At 40.4% G+C, this 18,002-nt stretch overlaps 1 long non-coding RNA gene across 1 annotated transcript in view; it reads left to right on the top strand.

Moving 5' to 3' along the window:
- The first annotated feature begins 465 nt into the window (after positions 1 to 465).
- Positions 466 to 18,002, top strand: part of LOC128665891 (uncharacterized) — a 62,781-nt gene continuing 45,244 nt past the window's right edge. The window contains exons 1-5 of the long non-coding RNA XR_008403189.1: positions 466 to 1,526; positions 9,242 to 9,410; positions 9,687 to 9,766; positions 12,777 to 12,855; positions 13,079 to 13,148. This is a non-coding gene — a long non-coding RNA (uncharacterized LOC128665891). The remainder of the gene's footprint in view (positions 1,527 to 9,241; positions 9,411 to 9,686; positions 9,767 to 12,776; positions 12,856 to 13,078; positions 13,149 to 18,002) is intronic.

Here is an 18,002-nt window from a genome sequence, read left to right as displayed (position 1 = left end):
GTCTGCAACTAAAATGGCGGAACCGGAAGTGCTTCCGGTGACAACGAAACCGGAAGTAGGCTCCGGACCACGCTACTCAGGTAAGTGCGCACCGCTCGGGCCGGATAGGAAAGGGGCAGCCTGGACACCCGATGATGGTGCTGGCTTAATATGCGCACTATGCAGTTGCACCAGAGGGGGAAGATCGGTGGGCAGTGTGGCGGTATGACTTAAAATGGGTACTGCTGGACCGGTATGCCTATTAGGGCTGAGAAAGCTTAAAGGGCCATAATACCCAAATGTTTAAACACTTGAAAGTGATGCAGCATAGCTGTAAAAAGCTGACTAGAAAATATCACCTGAACATCTCTATGTAAAAAAGAAAGATATTTTACCTCAAAAGTTCCACCTCCCATTGTAAAGGATTTCTAAGCAGCATTTTAGTGTGTCTGTCCTGGGACATCTTAGGGGATGAACCTCGTGAACTCTCATATTATTTCACCAATCAGGTAAAGGAAGCTTACTATGAAATCTCATGAGAAAAAAGTCAAATCTCATGAGATCACAGTAAAAGAGTTCATGACCTCTGCACTGCTGATGCTGATTGGCTGTTGTTCATTTCTTCATTTTTTTATTTTTTTTTACCTGCAGCTGGGAGCAGCTAAGTATAACTTTTTACACAGAACTTAATCTGCTGAGCTGAGGAGATTGTGAGGTAAAATATCCTTTTTTACATAGATAAAATATCCTTTTTTACATAGAGATGCTCAGGTGATATTTTCCTGTCAGCTTTTTACAGGTATACTGCATCAGTTTCAAGTGATTTAGCATATGAGTATTATGTCCCTTTAATGATGGTGCAGGCCTGCTAGGTAATTTTTGTTGATGCACTGGAGGGATAGTAGAAAGGGGTGGCGTGGCTGCATGGGGGATTGCGGTGCCAGAACCACCTTGAGGCCCACCTAAAGAATAAAGGCCTGAGTCCCCCACCTGAAAACCATCAAAGTGACCGTCGATAAGTGATTGCACATCACTAGTAGCATGAAAATGTGGCCCCTGATTCATACCCTGTGGATTAGCCACCGAAGCAGCCATTGCTGCAGCAATGGATGACAAGAAATTAGAAACTGCAGAGGGTGGAACCGCATTAAACAGTGAATCCACATGGCTAGCTAGTAAAATTTGCTGGGGCATTAAAGTTAAATTGGGAGCTTGTTCAGTCTTCATAGGTTGAGACAATTGAGAATCATGAGCTATCCCTGTATCAGCTATGTCTTGCTCTTCTATTGTATAAATTTGGGCAGTAACTACATTTGTGTACTGAGTGGGGGGTATAATATCTATATCCTCCATGTTATCTGATTGTACACTTATCTTTTTGCTTTGTGTTGTGGGTCCTGATGTTCCTTGATCGTCCTGATAGTGCCTAGGAGGAAGAATGGAACGCCTGGAACGATGCATAGCTGCACTGCACAATATGGAAAACTGTCTCAGCCAGGATCCGATGGAGAAGAGGAAGTTGCTTGGGAGGAATCAGCTTTTTACTGGTAAGGAGGGGCCTTCCCTATTCTGCAACAATGTTGCACCCCAATACCAACCCTCTCTCTTCTAATCCACTCTCCTGCAGCCTTAACCCTTAGCCTGCTCCAGGCTCATGCTGAGCCCTACACTGCTTTAAGGGATTAAATTGTATCACCCTCTAATCTTCCAGAGTCCAAATTCAAGACTCAAGAGTTCATGGTTGTTGTGTACAAGTGTGGCAATAAATGTTGCAGAAACTGTGAATTTATTATCATATCTGATAAATTCAAATCAGAGGTCACAGGAGACGTTTTCTCTATAAATTCTTGCCTCAACTGTAGATCCTCATATGTAAATATACATTATTAGTTATACAGAATGCCATATACAATATGTAGGTTTCACGACCAATGAGATATAAACACATATAAGGAATCATCTGTCAACCATAAATATTGGTGAATCTACAACCCCACTTCTCTAACATTTTGTGAAGTATCATAAGAAAAGTAATGCCACTTTTCGATGGCAGGCAATCGAGAGGGTCACGTACCCACCAAAATGCCAGGCTGTGATAGATTGTTAGGGAAAAGAGAAATGTACTGGATTTTTAGATTAAAAACCCATTTGGACTTAACTCAGAATACAATCTCATTAATTATAGGAAGTAAATTGCTGCTAAATGAGAAGGTTTTTTTGTGTAATTTCCATGTACTTCATACATTCTATAATGATGCTATGATTATGTATTCAATATTTAACACCCTATAAGAATTTTTACAGATTTGAAATGTAATTACATACACTGAAGGATATTGTAAAATAGCAGATAGAATGTGTGCATTCATTATGTCTGGACAAGTATAGTCTATGACTGTGTATATACATATTTTTTCTACATATATATATATTTTTTTTAAAACTTTATGTTCCAGACTCTTACCAAAAAGTAAAGATAACATTTTCACATTTGTGCGGTACAGAGATGAAAATTAACGACGCACCTTCTACCCAATGGGCTGAAGAAGGCCATTCCATGCAATTTAATTCCACATCAAGAAGTAAATCTGGTTCCATTTTCTTTTTTTTTTTCCAAAAACATACATTCAAATAACATAAAACAATAAACTACAAAATATAAACTACAAAGTGTAATCCCTCCACTCTAGGGGAAAAGGGGGAGGGGGACCAAAAAACCCCTGGCACCTATGGTAAGAAAAAGTGACCTAACATAGTACAGATTATGTATGATCAGAATGGGGGGACCGGGGGAGGAGGGGAGGGGCACCATCTGCCACACAATTTTTCCTCCAATATGAACGTTGAGTTCCGAAAGGGGTAAAGTAACCTGCTTCTCATACGCGTGGAGATGTGCAACAGATATGGCTCCCACTTGTGAATAAAAGCTCTAATTCTTTTGTCAAGGACTCCCTGTATCAATTTTTTAAAGGGAGGGGATTTACTGTCTGCCCAATATTGCAAGACCAATCTCCTAGTGAGTAAAATCACAGAGTATAAGAATTTCTGACACCGTGGTGCAACCTCTAAGTCATGCAAGAAGATAATATTGGAGGGGGTTAGAGCTACATCTTCCTGTAAGACCCTCTGGAGCCAGAATTTAACTTTCCCCCATAGTCTCTTTAGCTTAGGACAGTCCCATATCATGTGAGTGAGATCAGGGGATGGAAGGGAGCATTTGTTACATTTTTCTACTGACTGGGGGACCCGTCTAAGTCTTAAACTTGGGAGAACATATGCTTGATGAATTAATTTAGTATGTGCCTCCCTTGAGTAAGCCGAGAGAGTGGCCATTCTAACCCTCTGAAAGCTAGCTGTAATCTCCTGTGGGGTGATCAAGACATCTCTCGTTCCCTGCCATTTGCTATGTATTGTTTGCAAAACAGACTGTTCTAGATGGTTTGTGATTTCAGAGTAAATATGGGTTATAGAGTGCGATCCCTGCTTTGTAATGCAGAACAGTCTATCTATGCTAGAGTTTGTAGAAAAAACACAAATTGGATACCAAAGCGCCTAAAAGGCTGGGTCTGTGTGATTGGATACCCTAGAATTTGTAAAATTATGAAACTATATAAATTTATATAAAAATTTACACTTTAATTCTTTACAGACATGGATCCATGTTACAAACAGACATACACGATGTAAAAACAGTTAAAAAGCAGTAAAAAATCTTCAAACACTGTAATAGTCTTCAGACAGTAAAATTCGTGGCTAGTTCTCTGTGAGTGACTAGTACATATGGACTGATCCCCTTTCTAATTGGGATAGCCTAGGAGAATAACGTTAGTTCTCTAAATCCTTGCTAAAGGTAAAAAATGATGATTCTATGTGCTAGAAGAAAAGAAGGCAATTTCTAATGTGTATCCTATCAAAATAGATGATAGTAAATATAGATAAGTGATCTATTATGATGTTGCTAGAAAGGTAAACAAGTGTGACAATATTCAGTGGTGGGTAAACAAAAATTCAAAAATACAATCAGATAGTAATAGTGATATATCGGTTAATCCTAGATAATCATAAAACAAAAGTAACTATGAAACAAAAAATAACTTGTGTGACTAAGAGCAAAAAAACAGTCCTTCAAAAAAATTAAATCCAAATGGCAGTGTTCATTCCATATAAAAAAGAAGCGTAGTGAAAAAAGGTGAAAAAATCAGTGGCCACTGCAATAAACAACAAAAAGAATATAATATAGTTTGTTCTTGATAAATCCTGTGGAGAGAAATTATCTGCAACCTTTAGCAGTACCGGGAAGTAGTGGTGTATAAAAAACTCATCGGGGGCCCGGCCGACCCAAATGCCACCTAAAAGAAGAAAACAAACACACAATAGTGCAGAGCGTAATGTCCCAAACAAATTTAGAAGGAAGAAGACTCACCAGTCGACGCGTTTCGGTCTGTACTAGACCTTTTTCAAGAGTCTTGAAAAAGGTCTAGTACAGACCGAAACGCGTCGACTGGTGAGTCTTCTTCCTTCTAAATTTGTTTGGGACATTACGCTCTGCACTATTGTGTGTTTGTCACACTTGTTTACCTTTCTAGCAACATCATATTAGATCACTTATCTATATTTACTATCATCTATTTTGATAGGATACACATTAGAAATTGCCTTCTTTTCTTCTAGCACATAGAATCATCATTTTTTACCTTTAGCAAGGATTTAGAGAACTAACGTTATTCTCCTAGGCTATCCCAATTAGAAAGGGGATCAGTCCATATGTACTAGTCACTCACAGAGAACTAGCCACGAATTTTACTGTCTGAAGACTATTACAGTGTTTGAAGATTTTTTACTGCTTTTTAACTGTTTTTACATCGTGTATGTCTGTTTGTAACATGGATCCATGTCTGTAAAGAATTAAAGTGTAAATTTTTATATAAATTTATATAGTTTCATAATTTTACAAATTCTAGGGTATCCAATCACACAGACCCAGCCTTTTAGGCGCTTTGGTATCCAATTTGTGTTTTTTCTATTCATTTTTATTGACTACTAGGAGTCAATATCCAGAGCCAGGGTCTTTTTGAGGCAGGCGCTTAGTGTACCACCTATTGATACTATGCTAGAGTTTGTGGCAGTGAGCTGGTTATCTGTAATGAGAGCCCGAACATAATGTCTGCACTGGAAATATGCAAACACGGTGTCAGGAGGAACAGCATAAGTCTCCCTCAGAGTATGAAAGGGGGAAATCTCAAGCGTAGTAGGGTTAATTATATGTGCAATAGAGGTCAGGCCCGAATCCTTCCATCTCTGAAAGGCTTGAGTGGTGTAGCCAGGTATAAACCTAGGATTCCCCTGTATAGTTAGATATTTGGTCACTGTATGGTCTATGTTCCAGAATCGACACAGCTTGTGCCAAGCCCTGATCGGGTCTCTAAACAATATGTTATGGGAAATATGGTGGGGCAAGGCCAGAAGTGTGGAATGTGGAAGATAAGCTAGATTCATCGGAGCTGCGCTATCAAGTTCCACAGCAGGGCTAAAATAGTCGGATCCAGTCAACCACCCCAAAACCAATTTGGCTAATGTCGCCCAGTTATACCACTGAATGTTTGGGAACATAAGACCCCTCCCCCCCGCACCCAACGGCATGGATAACTTAGATATGTTTATTCTGTGGTTTCTTCTGATTCCATACAAATGAGGCAAAGGTGGAAGAGATGATTTGTATATCTTTAGTGTGAAGTAAAAGGGGGAGCATTTGCAAAGGGTACAAGATTTTTGGTAAAATTATCATTTTCAATAAGTGGATTCTGCCATGAAGGGAAAGAGGAAGTCCTCTCCAACCACGTATGATATCTTGTGAGCTAAGTATGACTTTAGGAATATTAAGATGGTAAATACGCGTGGGGTCCATGTAGGTGGATCCCTAAGTATTTGAAGGTTCCTGTTGTGATTTTGAGATTTGTATTGTGAAGGGTCGCGCCCTCCCAGTTTTTTAACCAAGTCACCTCTGATTTGTCCTCATTTATTTTATATCCCGTAAAGGTACCAAACTTTGTCATGATATCTAGTAGTTTAGGGACATTCAGGGCAGGATTACTAATGTATAATAAAAGGTCGTCCGCGAACAGTGAGTTATGTAAACATTGCTTGTGGATCTGATGGCCAGCACAGTGTTGACGTACGTAGCACGCCAGCGGTTCTATGGCCAGATCAAATAGGAGTGGGGACAATGGGCAGCCCTGTATTGTACCCCTTCCAAGCCTAAATGAGGAGGACAAACCACCGTTTATAATGAGGGATGCCGAGGGCAATCTATAAAGTCGCTGTATGACATCAAAGAAATGACCTGTTATACCGAACCTAATCAGGAGGTGTACAGATGATCCCATTCCACCCTGTCGAACGCTTTCTCAGTGTCGACAGAAAGCAAACAGGCATCCACCAGTGCTGTTTCAGTGGGATTGTTGTGGGCATGATGGTAATGTGCGATAACCGCGAGTGTTTTTCGTAAATTAATCACTGAAGAGCAATGCTTAACAAACCCCGTTTGGTCTGGGTGAACCAATGAGGGGAGTACTTCCGCCAGCCGATTTGCTAAGATTTTTGTCAACAACTTATAATCCCCATTTAACAGGGAAATCGGCCTATAGGACGATGGCAAAGTGGGATCCCTATCTGGCTTAGGAATAACGCATATATTGGCGTCAGTAAATCTAGGATCAGGCGTTGAGCTCCCCGCTAAATATTCAGAAAACAGTTTTGCCAAAACAGGTGCTATTTCAGTGTATAGGATTTTATAGTATTCTGCGGGGAGACCATCAGGTCTTGGCGCTTTGCCTAATTTGGCATTTTTTATGGCATTTATGACTTCTTGTGTTTGTATAGGGGCATTAAGAGTAGATATTTGGTTTTGTGTCAGAGTGGGGATGTCTATGTTGTTCCAGAACAGATGCTTGTCTTGCTCTGAAATGTCTTGCTTGGTATATAGCTTGGTGTAATAAGACACAAATTCTTTCATAATTGCAGGGGTATCCATGCAAAGGCCTTTTTCAGTAACTATTGTTGGGATGTTAGCTCTGGGGGTAATAACTTTGACCATGTTTGCCATAATTTTACCAGCTTTATTCCCATACCTGTAGAATTTACCTTGGCGGTGAATTGTGTGTATATTGTCTACCATTTGAATATGAGTGTCTCTCTCTTGTTTTAATGTATAATAATGTTGTCTAGACTGGTTGGTAGGGTGGCGTAGGTAGGTATTATATGCTTCCGAGAGGTCTCCCAATAACTGATTAGTTACTCTTTTAGCCTGAATCTTGTGGTGTGAAGTATAAGCTGTGATTTTCCCTCTCAGCACAGCCTTCGAGGCATGCCAAAAGAGATCTAAATTGTTATGATGTTGTGCATTGTCTGCATTGTAATCTATCCAATAAGAAAGTAGTTGTTGACGAAAGTCTACATTATTGTAAAGGTACGTGGGGAACCTCCATGTCTTATGTAGGCTATCAGAGGGGGTAAAATCTAATAAAAGTGAAATGGGGGCATGGTCTAATATGGTAATGGGATGTATTCTGCTTAGTGAAATAGTAGGAGTGAGGTCAGGAGACATAAGAAAGTGATCAATCCTAGATAATGTGTGATGCGATTTAGACATGCAGGTGTAGTCCCTGAGCTCTGGATTGCGTAACCTCCACAAATCAACAAGTCCCAAGCCCCTTTTGAACCTTGAAGTTATGGTAGTTTCACTTTTCTGTCGTTGAGAACTGGCTCTTACAGTTGGAGAAGATGAAGTCTCCACAAATCTATTGAGTGGGGAAAGCTGTGCCATGTTAAAATCTCCTCCTATAATGATTGGGAATTTGTTTCGCCTAGTTAGGTGTGTCTGCATCTGATGCCAGAATTGAGGAGAGAGATTATTTGGGCCATATATGTTACACAACAGGTAAGTTCTAGAGGCTATGTGTAAATTAGTTATAATGTACCTGCCTTTCGCATCTATATATGTGTCTGTGAACGTAAGTGGTAGCCCCTTTCTGACCAGGATCGCGACTCCCCTCTTCCTACCTGCCGTTGGTGTATTGATAACTTGCCCAACCCATCTAATTTTTAGTTTATTATGCTCTTCTTGAGTCAAATGAGTCTCCTGCAGGAGCACGATGTCTGCATGTACTAAGTTTAGCAGGAGATGTGATTCCACCAACGTTCCAGGAGATTATATTACAGCACTGCGCCATAGTCTAAGTAAGATGCAAGGAAAACTTTCCTAGAAACAATTATTTCATGGGGCATTACAAATATAGAATACTCCTTCAGGAGCAGGCGGACCAGTATAGCAAAGTAAGTGTGTTATAGAGCGTGGTATAGGGTCTGTGTAATATCAGCATGTGCCAGGGAGTTGTACTCACAGTTGGGCTGGGAAGGAAAGGATGGATAAGCTAGACCACAAGGCCTCCAGGGCTTAGAGACTTCATGTTGTGAGGGCCCCCCAGAGTGGAGGTGCATCTGCTGTTGAAGGCAAAAACATAAGCACATTAGTACATCATACAATGCAATTCTTGAGGACCAATCATAATTGTATAACGAACATATATCATCATATATCTATTATCAAGTATATCTCTTTTGTGTGGGGGAGAGAATAAAACCTTGGCATTCTTCCAGTTATACTCAGGTAGAAATGCAAACAGTTAACAGGGATCGGTATAGGAGTTTTTCTACATATATTTATATGTTAATGTCTGTAGAATTTAGTCCAAGTTCAGGTGTTAGGATGTGTACTTCTGAATGTAATATGAAGAATTTCTGGAATACAGCATTGAATAATAATAATAATGATATTACTATCATAGATATTATTATATCTTGTTACTATTTCCCTAACTTCTTGCCATGAAAAATATTTTCTTGTGACCACATTAATCTTGCATATCCAGGTTATAATGGGTAGCTAGCTATTGCTTTTAATCTAAGATAGGAATAGAGTATGCAATGATTGTTTTTAGTCAATCAAATATGTTTAAGGATCTTAAATATTAGAGCCCAGGTGTGAAGTCCTTAGCTATGATTACAGTGTAAGCTGAAACATGTAAGCGTTATTATACTACAACTCTTTGGATTGATTTTTTGACCCCATGTTCTTCTTTTAATATGGATTACAATAAAGAGGTTTGTATAAATATTCACTGTCAAGATTTTCTTTTGCTTATTGGTTATAACCAGGATTCAGTGGTTATGTGAGCTCTACTTTGTCCCTTTTTTTGCTAATAAGGATTGCTCCCAGAATACAGGCTCCGAATTGCAGCGGCGGATCACGTGGACAAGTTACATCCTTAACATTGAAGCAAGACTCCGAGAGGTGCTGTCCTTAGGGCGCAAGACCCTGAGAAGCCAACAGAAGCTTATATGTGGATCGTAGCACAGATGCATATCAAGGATCGGTGAGTGGACACAGATGAACATGAACAGCTGTGAAGCACAGGCTGCTATTCCTAAGTCCCTCTTCGATAATGAATGGTATGCTTAGGTTCATTAGATGCTGAGAGCTTATATATTTATTGGTTTATAAGGACTGACTATACAGTGTGATTGGAGTGTAAAATAACCGATCCTAGGACAGTGCCCTATACAATATATGGGACTAGGCTTCTTACGAAGTATTATTTATATGTCAATGTGCAAATAGTGAACTTTCCCTTTTTTTTTTTTTTTTATAGATGTAACTTTTTGAAGGCTATGGAACACAACAAAAAGAACATAGAAAAGAAGCAGTTAGAGCAGTATATAAAATGTCATGGTAAATATTATTATGATTTTGTATAGTCTGAAATGTATAAGAAATTATTGTGTGTTTATATGTACTTATGTAAATATATATGTTATGGTATAACCCGGATATCAAGGGTTAATACCAGATGAAAGATGCCCTAAATACGGGATCAGCAACACACAAACCCAGTTAATTCCCCCAAACACGAGACCAAGCTCCATCTTGAGGGTAAAACAGAATGTGTTTTATTGAGGGCTATATGCCCAGTATTTATGCAGGTCTCCCACCTGGTTGACACTCCCTAGGTGGGGGATTTGAAGAGTATAGTACATTAGATAGAGGGAAGACGCCCTTTTACAGGATACAATAGAATTACATTACTTAACTAAATAAACAATTAAACACAAGAAAACAAGGGAGTCCTTCTTGACACCTGGCAGTCTGATTAAACAATGTGAATGCTTATCACTTAAACTTAATTACAGTAAACAATAGCTGATGTCAGGAACCCTGTTTTCAGAAAATAGTTTCTCAAAGCTGAACAAAGTTAACCCTTCCAGTACTGACAGAGGGGTCTGTCACACGGCTCCCTCCTGGTGGGACACTCCGGCAGACCCGGCTTGACCCTTTGGCTGGTCAACTTGGGGATGACCGGACTAGGAGGTGGTAGGAATGTCAGTTTGCCGGGACAATCCATCTGCATTCCCGTTATGAGAGAGAATTCCTGTCCGTATAAATAAGGGTTCAACTTCTTCAGTGCCCAGACCAGGGCTAAACAGTCCTTCAAGATTTTGTTTTCAGAGACGCTTCTTTCCAGTTGGAGACAAATCTCATCGGCGAGTTTTTTTGTACCTGCTTTTTATAGGTATCCACAAGCCCTTCATACTGACATAGGGTGCCCTTTAGTTGCTGCACCTCACTATGAGCCAGCGTCAGCTTCTCCTCCAGTGTCGCTAAGTTTGTCTTTAATGTTTCATGTTCCACTCTCAAGCTGGTGTTTTCTGCGGTCTGTCGGTGCAGCTTGTCTAGCAGAGATTCCCGTTCTAAACGCGCTTTTTCCTCTGCGCTCCTCTTCTCTCCCGCTAGCACTGTTACGTGATTGTTTAACGTGACCATTTCATCCTCTACTTGACGCTTCTCTTTCATCAGCGCATTGTAACAGGACTTCCACGTATCAATAGCGGATAGAGATTTACTGAGCTCAGCGTCCTGGGGCTCAGCAGCAGGTGGGTCGGTCTCGGCGGCACAGATCTGGGCACGGGTAGTCACAGGGTTGACATCGGCGGGACCCATGGGAGCGTAGGCAGAAACATGGGGGGCCAAGTCATTTCCAAGGAGAACATCAGCTGGTAAGTCCTTCATGACCCCCACATTCACATGTCTAGAGCCCACTCCCCAATCCAAATGTACCCGGGCAACAGGTAGGCGGAACACAGCGCCCCCTGCTACCCTCACAGCCACATTGTCTCTGGTGTGCTGGTTCTCAGACACCAAGTTCTTTTGGAGCAAGGTCATGGTAGCACCAGTATCCCGTAGACTACTGACCTCCTTCCCATTCACTTTAACCAGTTGCCGGTGCTGTGCCGGTTATCCCGGTGGGCAGCTTACACGGGGTCTGCTTCATGTAGGATGCCCCAGCATTCTTCCTCCTCTACACAGTGGGCAGCAGGCTGAGGGTTACGTGGGTTTCCGCCAGTGGGTCTTCTCCAGGACTGTGCTTGGTTTGCTGTGTTTAGGGGACACTCTGGTCTTTTGTGCCCTAGTTGCTTACATCCAAAGCACCGAATAGGCTGTGAGTAGTCCCGTGAGTTGAACCGGGCTGTCTGAGGATAGTTCGTGGCTGGAGGCGGTGTGGTAGAGCGGTGCGCCAGAATTTGGTAACTGGTAGCTGCTGGGTGACTGTGGGTCGGTACTCCACTCTGGCAGGGATCTTAGTGGTAGCAGTGTCCAGTTTGCGGGCATCCGTATACTCATCTGCCAGGCGAGCAGCTTCATGCTGGGTGGAGGGTTTACGGTCCCGAACCCACTCTCTAACTCCTGCGGATAACTTGTTGAAGCAATGTTCCAACAGGAATAGCTGCAGCACCTCTTCCCCAGATACGGCTTGGCACCCCGCCATCCAGTGAGCTGCTGTGCGGTGCACCTTACATGCCCACTCAACGTAGGAATCTCCAGCTAGTTTAACAGTGTCTCTGAACCGCCACCTGTATGCCTCTGGTGTAATCGCATACCTGGAGAGCAGCGCCTCTTTTACAGCATTATAATCCCCGACTTCCTCATCCGGAATGGCTCGAAAAGCCTTGCTGGCCCGGCCGGATAATTTTCCGGATAATATCGTGACCCAGTCCTCTGCGGGTACCTTGTGTAGGGCACATTGCCTCTCAAAATCCGCAAGGTACCCATCAATCTCTCCTTCTGTTTCCAGGAAGTTTTTAAAAGCTGCAAAATGTACTTTTCTTTTTTCCACTGGGGTTGCGGTGACTTGGGCTGCTGCAGCGCCGCTTTGGCAAAGTAGATTGGCCTCCACAGCTGCTATGACCCGGTCGATAATTTTGGCAGACGGGTTGGGGCCATAATGTGCCAGTCTTATTTTAACCGCCCGGTCAAAGCTTGCTTCTTCGGGGGTTCTGTCTAATATGCTGGGCTCATTGGTTCCTTCGGGCCCTGGTACTCCGTCCATCTCGGTCAGTAATGTAATAATCTCCCTCTTCCTGAGGTTACTGTCTTGTCGGCCCCTTCCAGTACTTCCAGTACTGACAGAGGGGTCTGTCACAATATATATATACTGTATATATATACATACAAAGTGAGAGAGAGATATAGAATTTGTTTAGATAGCTCACAGTAGTGCATTTCTGCCCTTGACCTGAATTTATCTATGTGTTTAATCTTTTTCCCCTTCTACTTTGAATGTTTGAGAAGGCAAAGGAACTAGATCTAGAGAACAACATTCCCATTCTGTAACAAAAAAGTGGTAAGAGTCTATATGTTTTTTTCTTTTGTCGTAGACTTATTATTGTTTTTACTCTTTTATTAGAAGAACCTTCTTTGTCGGATTTTCTGGAACCTTTGGCTGGAAAACAAACACAAGGGAACATTGCGGACATGGAGAAAAAGTGCTTATTACAATAATCTATATTACTTTGTATGTAGTAGTTATTATGGGGGGTTATGTTTCCTACTAGCATGCAAACATAATTTTTTGGTTTATTTGCTTTGGTGATTAACCACTTTTTTATTATAATTTTTTTAATGGAAATGAATTATAATTTGTCACTTTTTTATTATTATCATAATTTTCATTACAGTTAATTATATTGTGTTCCTTTTTTCACATAGGTGACAAGCACCCTACAGTTCCTTCACATTCAAACTAAGCACATATTCGGAAGAAAAAAAAACAACCAAAGTAAGTATACTTATATAATTATTTGTATCTCCCTCTCTCTGTCTCTATCCACCTCTCTCGCTTTTGTCTCTTTTTGAAAATGCAAAAAAAAAAAAGAGTCATTGGAAAATTCAATTCACCCTGTACTATATTGAAAACACATTATAAACACATTATTGTAATGTAATGTATTTTTTAAAATATATACTCATTTTAAATCTGATAACTGCAACACACTCCAAAAAAGTTGGGACAGTCAACTGTTTACCACTGTGTAACATCACATTTTCTTTTAATAACACTTAATAAACGTTTGGGCACTTAAGACACCAGTTGGTAAAATTAAGCAAGCAGAATTTTCCCCTATTCATCCATTATTCATGTCTTAAACTGAGCAACTGTACGGGACTTTGTTGCTTATTTTGCATTTCATAATGCACCACACATTCTCAATCAGAGACAGGTTAGGACTGCAGACAGGCCATGCAAGCACCCACACTCTCTGCTTACACAACCATGAACTTGTAATCCGGGCAGAATGTGGCGTTGTCCTGCTGGAAAATGCAGGGACGTCCCTGGGAGGACGACATCTTGATGGTGGCATATGTTGCTCCAAAATGTATACCTATCTTTGTGCATTAATGGTGCCCATAACGATGTACAAGTTACCCATGCCATGGGCACTGACACACCCCGATCCCATGACAGACGCTAGCTTTTGGACTTGACGCTGATAACAGCTTGGATGGTCCTTTTCCTCTTTGGCCCGGAGGACACGACAGCTGTTTTTTCCAAAAACTATTTGAAATGTTGACTTGTCAGACTACAAAACACGATTCCACTGTGCTACTGTCCATCTCAGATGAGACCGAGTCCAGAGAATTTGGCGGCACTTCTGGACAGTGTTGATGTATGGCTTCTGCTTTGCATTGTAAAGCTTTAAAGGGACAGTAAACCTTAAAAATAATGTTATATAATTCTGCACATAGTGCAGAATTATATAACATTATATTAGCCAAACTTTGTAAATCATAATATTGCCTTTTTATTTTGTAAAAATACCGCTGTTTTACAGACCCGCTCTCTGTACTCTGCTGAGCGGGTCTGTAGTTTTTACTGAGCGCATCGGGCCAGCTGTATAGTCACAGCCCGGCCCGACCGCGCCATTAGACACAGTGCAGCTCGCTCCCGCTGTCAGACAGAGCGGGAGCAAGCTGCACTGTGTCTAATGGCGCGGTCGGGCCGGGCTGTGACTATACAGCTGACCCGATGCGCTCAGTAAAAACAACAGACCCGCTCAGCAGAGTACAGAGAGCGGGTCTGTAAAACAGCGGTATTTTTACAAAATAAAAAGGCAATATTATGATTTACAAAGTTTGGCTAATATAATGTTATATAATTCTGCACTATGTGCAGAATTATATAACATTATTTTTAAGGTTTACTGTCCCTTTAACTTGCATCTGTGGCTACAGTTCATAAACAACAACAGAATTCTATGGAAAAACAGCAATTATCTTCTCTACATACTATGGACACCACAACAGCAGATACCACAACATTATCAGATGATGAAAGTGACATACAGGACTTTATTCTGAGATCTTATACACCTTGATGTGCAATCGAGCACAATTATTCAAAGATTTCAATGGAACCACTTATTATTGCACCATCCAAAAAAATACCTAGAAAAAAAGATTGCACTGTAGGCACATGGACCGGGCCCTATGATTTTTTTCTGTGAAGAAGTTGCATCACAGAAATGTATTTTTAAAAAACATGACCTAGAGTGCAGAAGTCACCAAAAAGTATTTGTGTGGAAGAAAAATATTCAGAACTTGATAACAGTTTTGTTGTTGATGACCACTCACTGCTTGACATATCTGTGGTAAGCTATTCAAACTGAAACCATGGACAGTTCTTATGTTTTTGATTCCATTGACTGTTCTACAGATATTAAGCATCAGGTATAGAGCATTATCCACAGTCTTTCGTAACTGAACGAAAATGTTTAGTTTTTGAGAGTTGCCTTGATCTCTCTCTGATTGCTGAAGCCACCAAAACGTATTTCTGTGGAAGAAAAAAATTCAGAACTTGATAACAGTTTTGGTATTGATCAACACTCACTGCTGTAAGCAGTGTTCAAGCGGAAACCCTGGACAGCTCTTATGTTCCTGATTCCATTGACTGTTTTACAGATGATTCAGCATCAGCATATAGAGCATCATCTACAGTATTTTGTAACTGAATGAAAATTTTTCATTTTTGAGAGTTCCCTTGATCTACTCTTGTTGCAACTTAAATGCATGCACGATGGAGGATGTAATGGAAAAGTTTTTGAAATGTCAAAACAACTGGTGGGCACCTCCTTAACTGTTTATGGAGAGTGTGATAAAGGACATCCTTCTACCCTGTGGCATAGCCAACCAATGTTAAAGCGTATTCCAGTAGGAAATGCTTTACTTTGTGCTGCAGTACTTTTTACAGGCAACCATAAGTGTATGATTTCTGGCAACCATAAAGTGTATGATTTCTTCAAATTACTTTTAGTACCATTTTGTTTCTTCAGAAACTTTCTCAATATACCAAAAAAACTTTGTTTCAAGCTATACATAATCAATGGTGTAAAAACCGTGAGGAAGTACTGCAGAGTTTAAAAGGGAAACCACTTAGTGTCACAGGGGATGGACAATGTGATAGTCCAAAGTATTGCACTTATAGAATGATCGAGGACACAACTGAAAAAATAGTGACATTTCATACAGTACAAGTATATGAAGCTACTACTTCTGTTGCTATGGAATTTATGACCCTGAAGAAGTGTCTGAAATGATTAATAGATTATTGATTTAAAATCACAATGCTTGCCACTGACCAACATATTGGCCTTCAATTTGATATGTGTCACTTCACAAAGAGCATAAACAGTAAGCTGGTAGCATTATCCAACAAAGCATACCATGCCGACTTAAAAGCCCCTGGTGTTGTCTATTATTAATCACCTATGGTACATTTGCATGTACTGTAGAGAAAATAAAGACTTGCTTTGTGAACTGTGGACCTCCATTGTTTATAATGTCTGCAATAAACATACATGGCAAGATATAAACCTTCTGAAAGGATGCCTCCATGAGGATATTTCTACTGGAACAAAACCTAAGCCCTGGATACCAGAGCATTCACCAGCCATAACTGTGCTAGCAAAGTTTGTAAATGATCCTAAACTGATCAAAGACTTGGTTCACCTAAGCCAATGTTGCCAGACTGGCAACCTAGAAGTAATTTTTCTATAGACACAATGGAGGCACGCACAAAACTTGCTGTGTTAGATCACAATGCAATTGTGTGGCACAAGCAAGCTACTGTCAAAAATCCAACATCTAGGAGCAATAGTCTTGGATAGCTCAGAAGTAAGGTTTTCTTCACAAAGGCCAAAAAAAGATGTGGAGTTGAAACTTTGTATGAAAAAAGAGTGATGATTTCCTCAAACCTATATTTGAGAAAATCCTGAAAATTATTCCTGGGGCGGTTTCTCATACATGGCAGCCCAGGAAACCACTATTACCTCCAAATATAGCATCCACTCCCAAACCAAGCAAAAGCAGTCTTGTAGAGGAACACAGATCTTGTATGAGACCTAAAAGACTATATGACTTTCTGGATTCCTAAAATCATGAAACCTGGCATGGAATCACAATTTTCACTTTCAATCCCAGTTTACATTACTTATGCACTTCTAAGTGTTGTTATTATTATATTGCTTGTGTTAATATATTTTAAAGTTTTAGCAATTATTTAACCAGTATTTGAAAGAAAAAAATATGCTTACATGTTTTGTTTTGCAGTATTTAATACTTCAAATGTTTTTGCACTTATTTTTTGAAATATAACAAAAAAATATATAATTTTGTATGTAGAAATTATTGTTAAGTCATAAAAAATGTTTTGCACTACAACTGTATTGCACTATTATTTTTTTAAAAAGGGAAAATAACTTTTTTTAACTTTAACACTTTGTTTATTATTTTAATAATTTTTAATAAAAAATAAATATTTTTTGTCTATTTTTATAAACTTCAGAGTGTATGATATATACAATGTGTGTGTGTATATATATATATATATATATATATATATATATATATATATATACCGAGTATAAGCCGCTCCTGAATATAAGCCGCACCCTTAAAGTTTGGTGCCATTTTTAAGAAATAACCCTCACAGGCTGCCTCCTCTTAACCCACTCCTTCCCTCAAGCAGTGCCCACTACTCACACTATTACCACTACCCCTACCTTACATAAAGCCTCCCCTCAGCCCTTCTCACCAATCATAGCCCCCTTTTTCCTCACACAACCCCCTCCTCATCAATCCTGACTCACCCTCCTTTAACAGCAGCTCCTGCTCTCATCTTAAGCCCCTCTCACTCCCATCCTGAGCACATTGATGTGCCATGTTGTTGCTGGGGGATATACCGGTACAAGTTTAAGAATTTTCACACAAAAATACCGTAGTAAAATGAGTGACTCACCCCAGTCCTCAAGGCTATCGGGCAAGTCCCCTCTTCGGATCACACTTCTCTTACCAGTACGGTCCTCCCTGTGTCTGAACAGGGCAAGTCTTGTTCCGGGATCACGTGATCAGCTACGGCGTCTGGCGGCATATTAGGAAATACCAGTACTATTGGGGCAAAAGTCTAAAAACTCTGTGCTCACACAAAATGTCCAGGAAGTCCAGGGTGTGCCCGGACCCCTCCCTGCAACATCAGCGGTTCAGCCCAACCCCCACCCAGACCTTTCTCTGTAAGATATTGAGTATAGGCCACACCCCTGATTTAGAGACTTACATCAGGGGAAAAAAGTGCGGCCTA

This window comes from Bombina bombina, chromosome 7 (genome assembly GCF_027579735.1).
Source record: "Bombina bombina isolate aBomBom1 chromosome 7, aBomBom1.pri, whole genome shotgun sequence".
In the NCBI taxonomy this organism is placed as follows: domain Eukaryota; kingdom Metazoa; phylum Chordata; class Amphibia; order Anura; family Bombinatoridae; genus Bombina; species Bombina bombina.
This window is presented reverse-complemented; position numbering and strand designations above follow the sequence as displayed.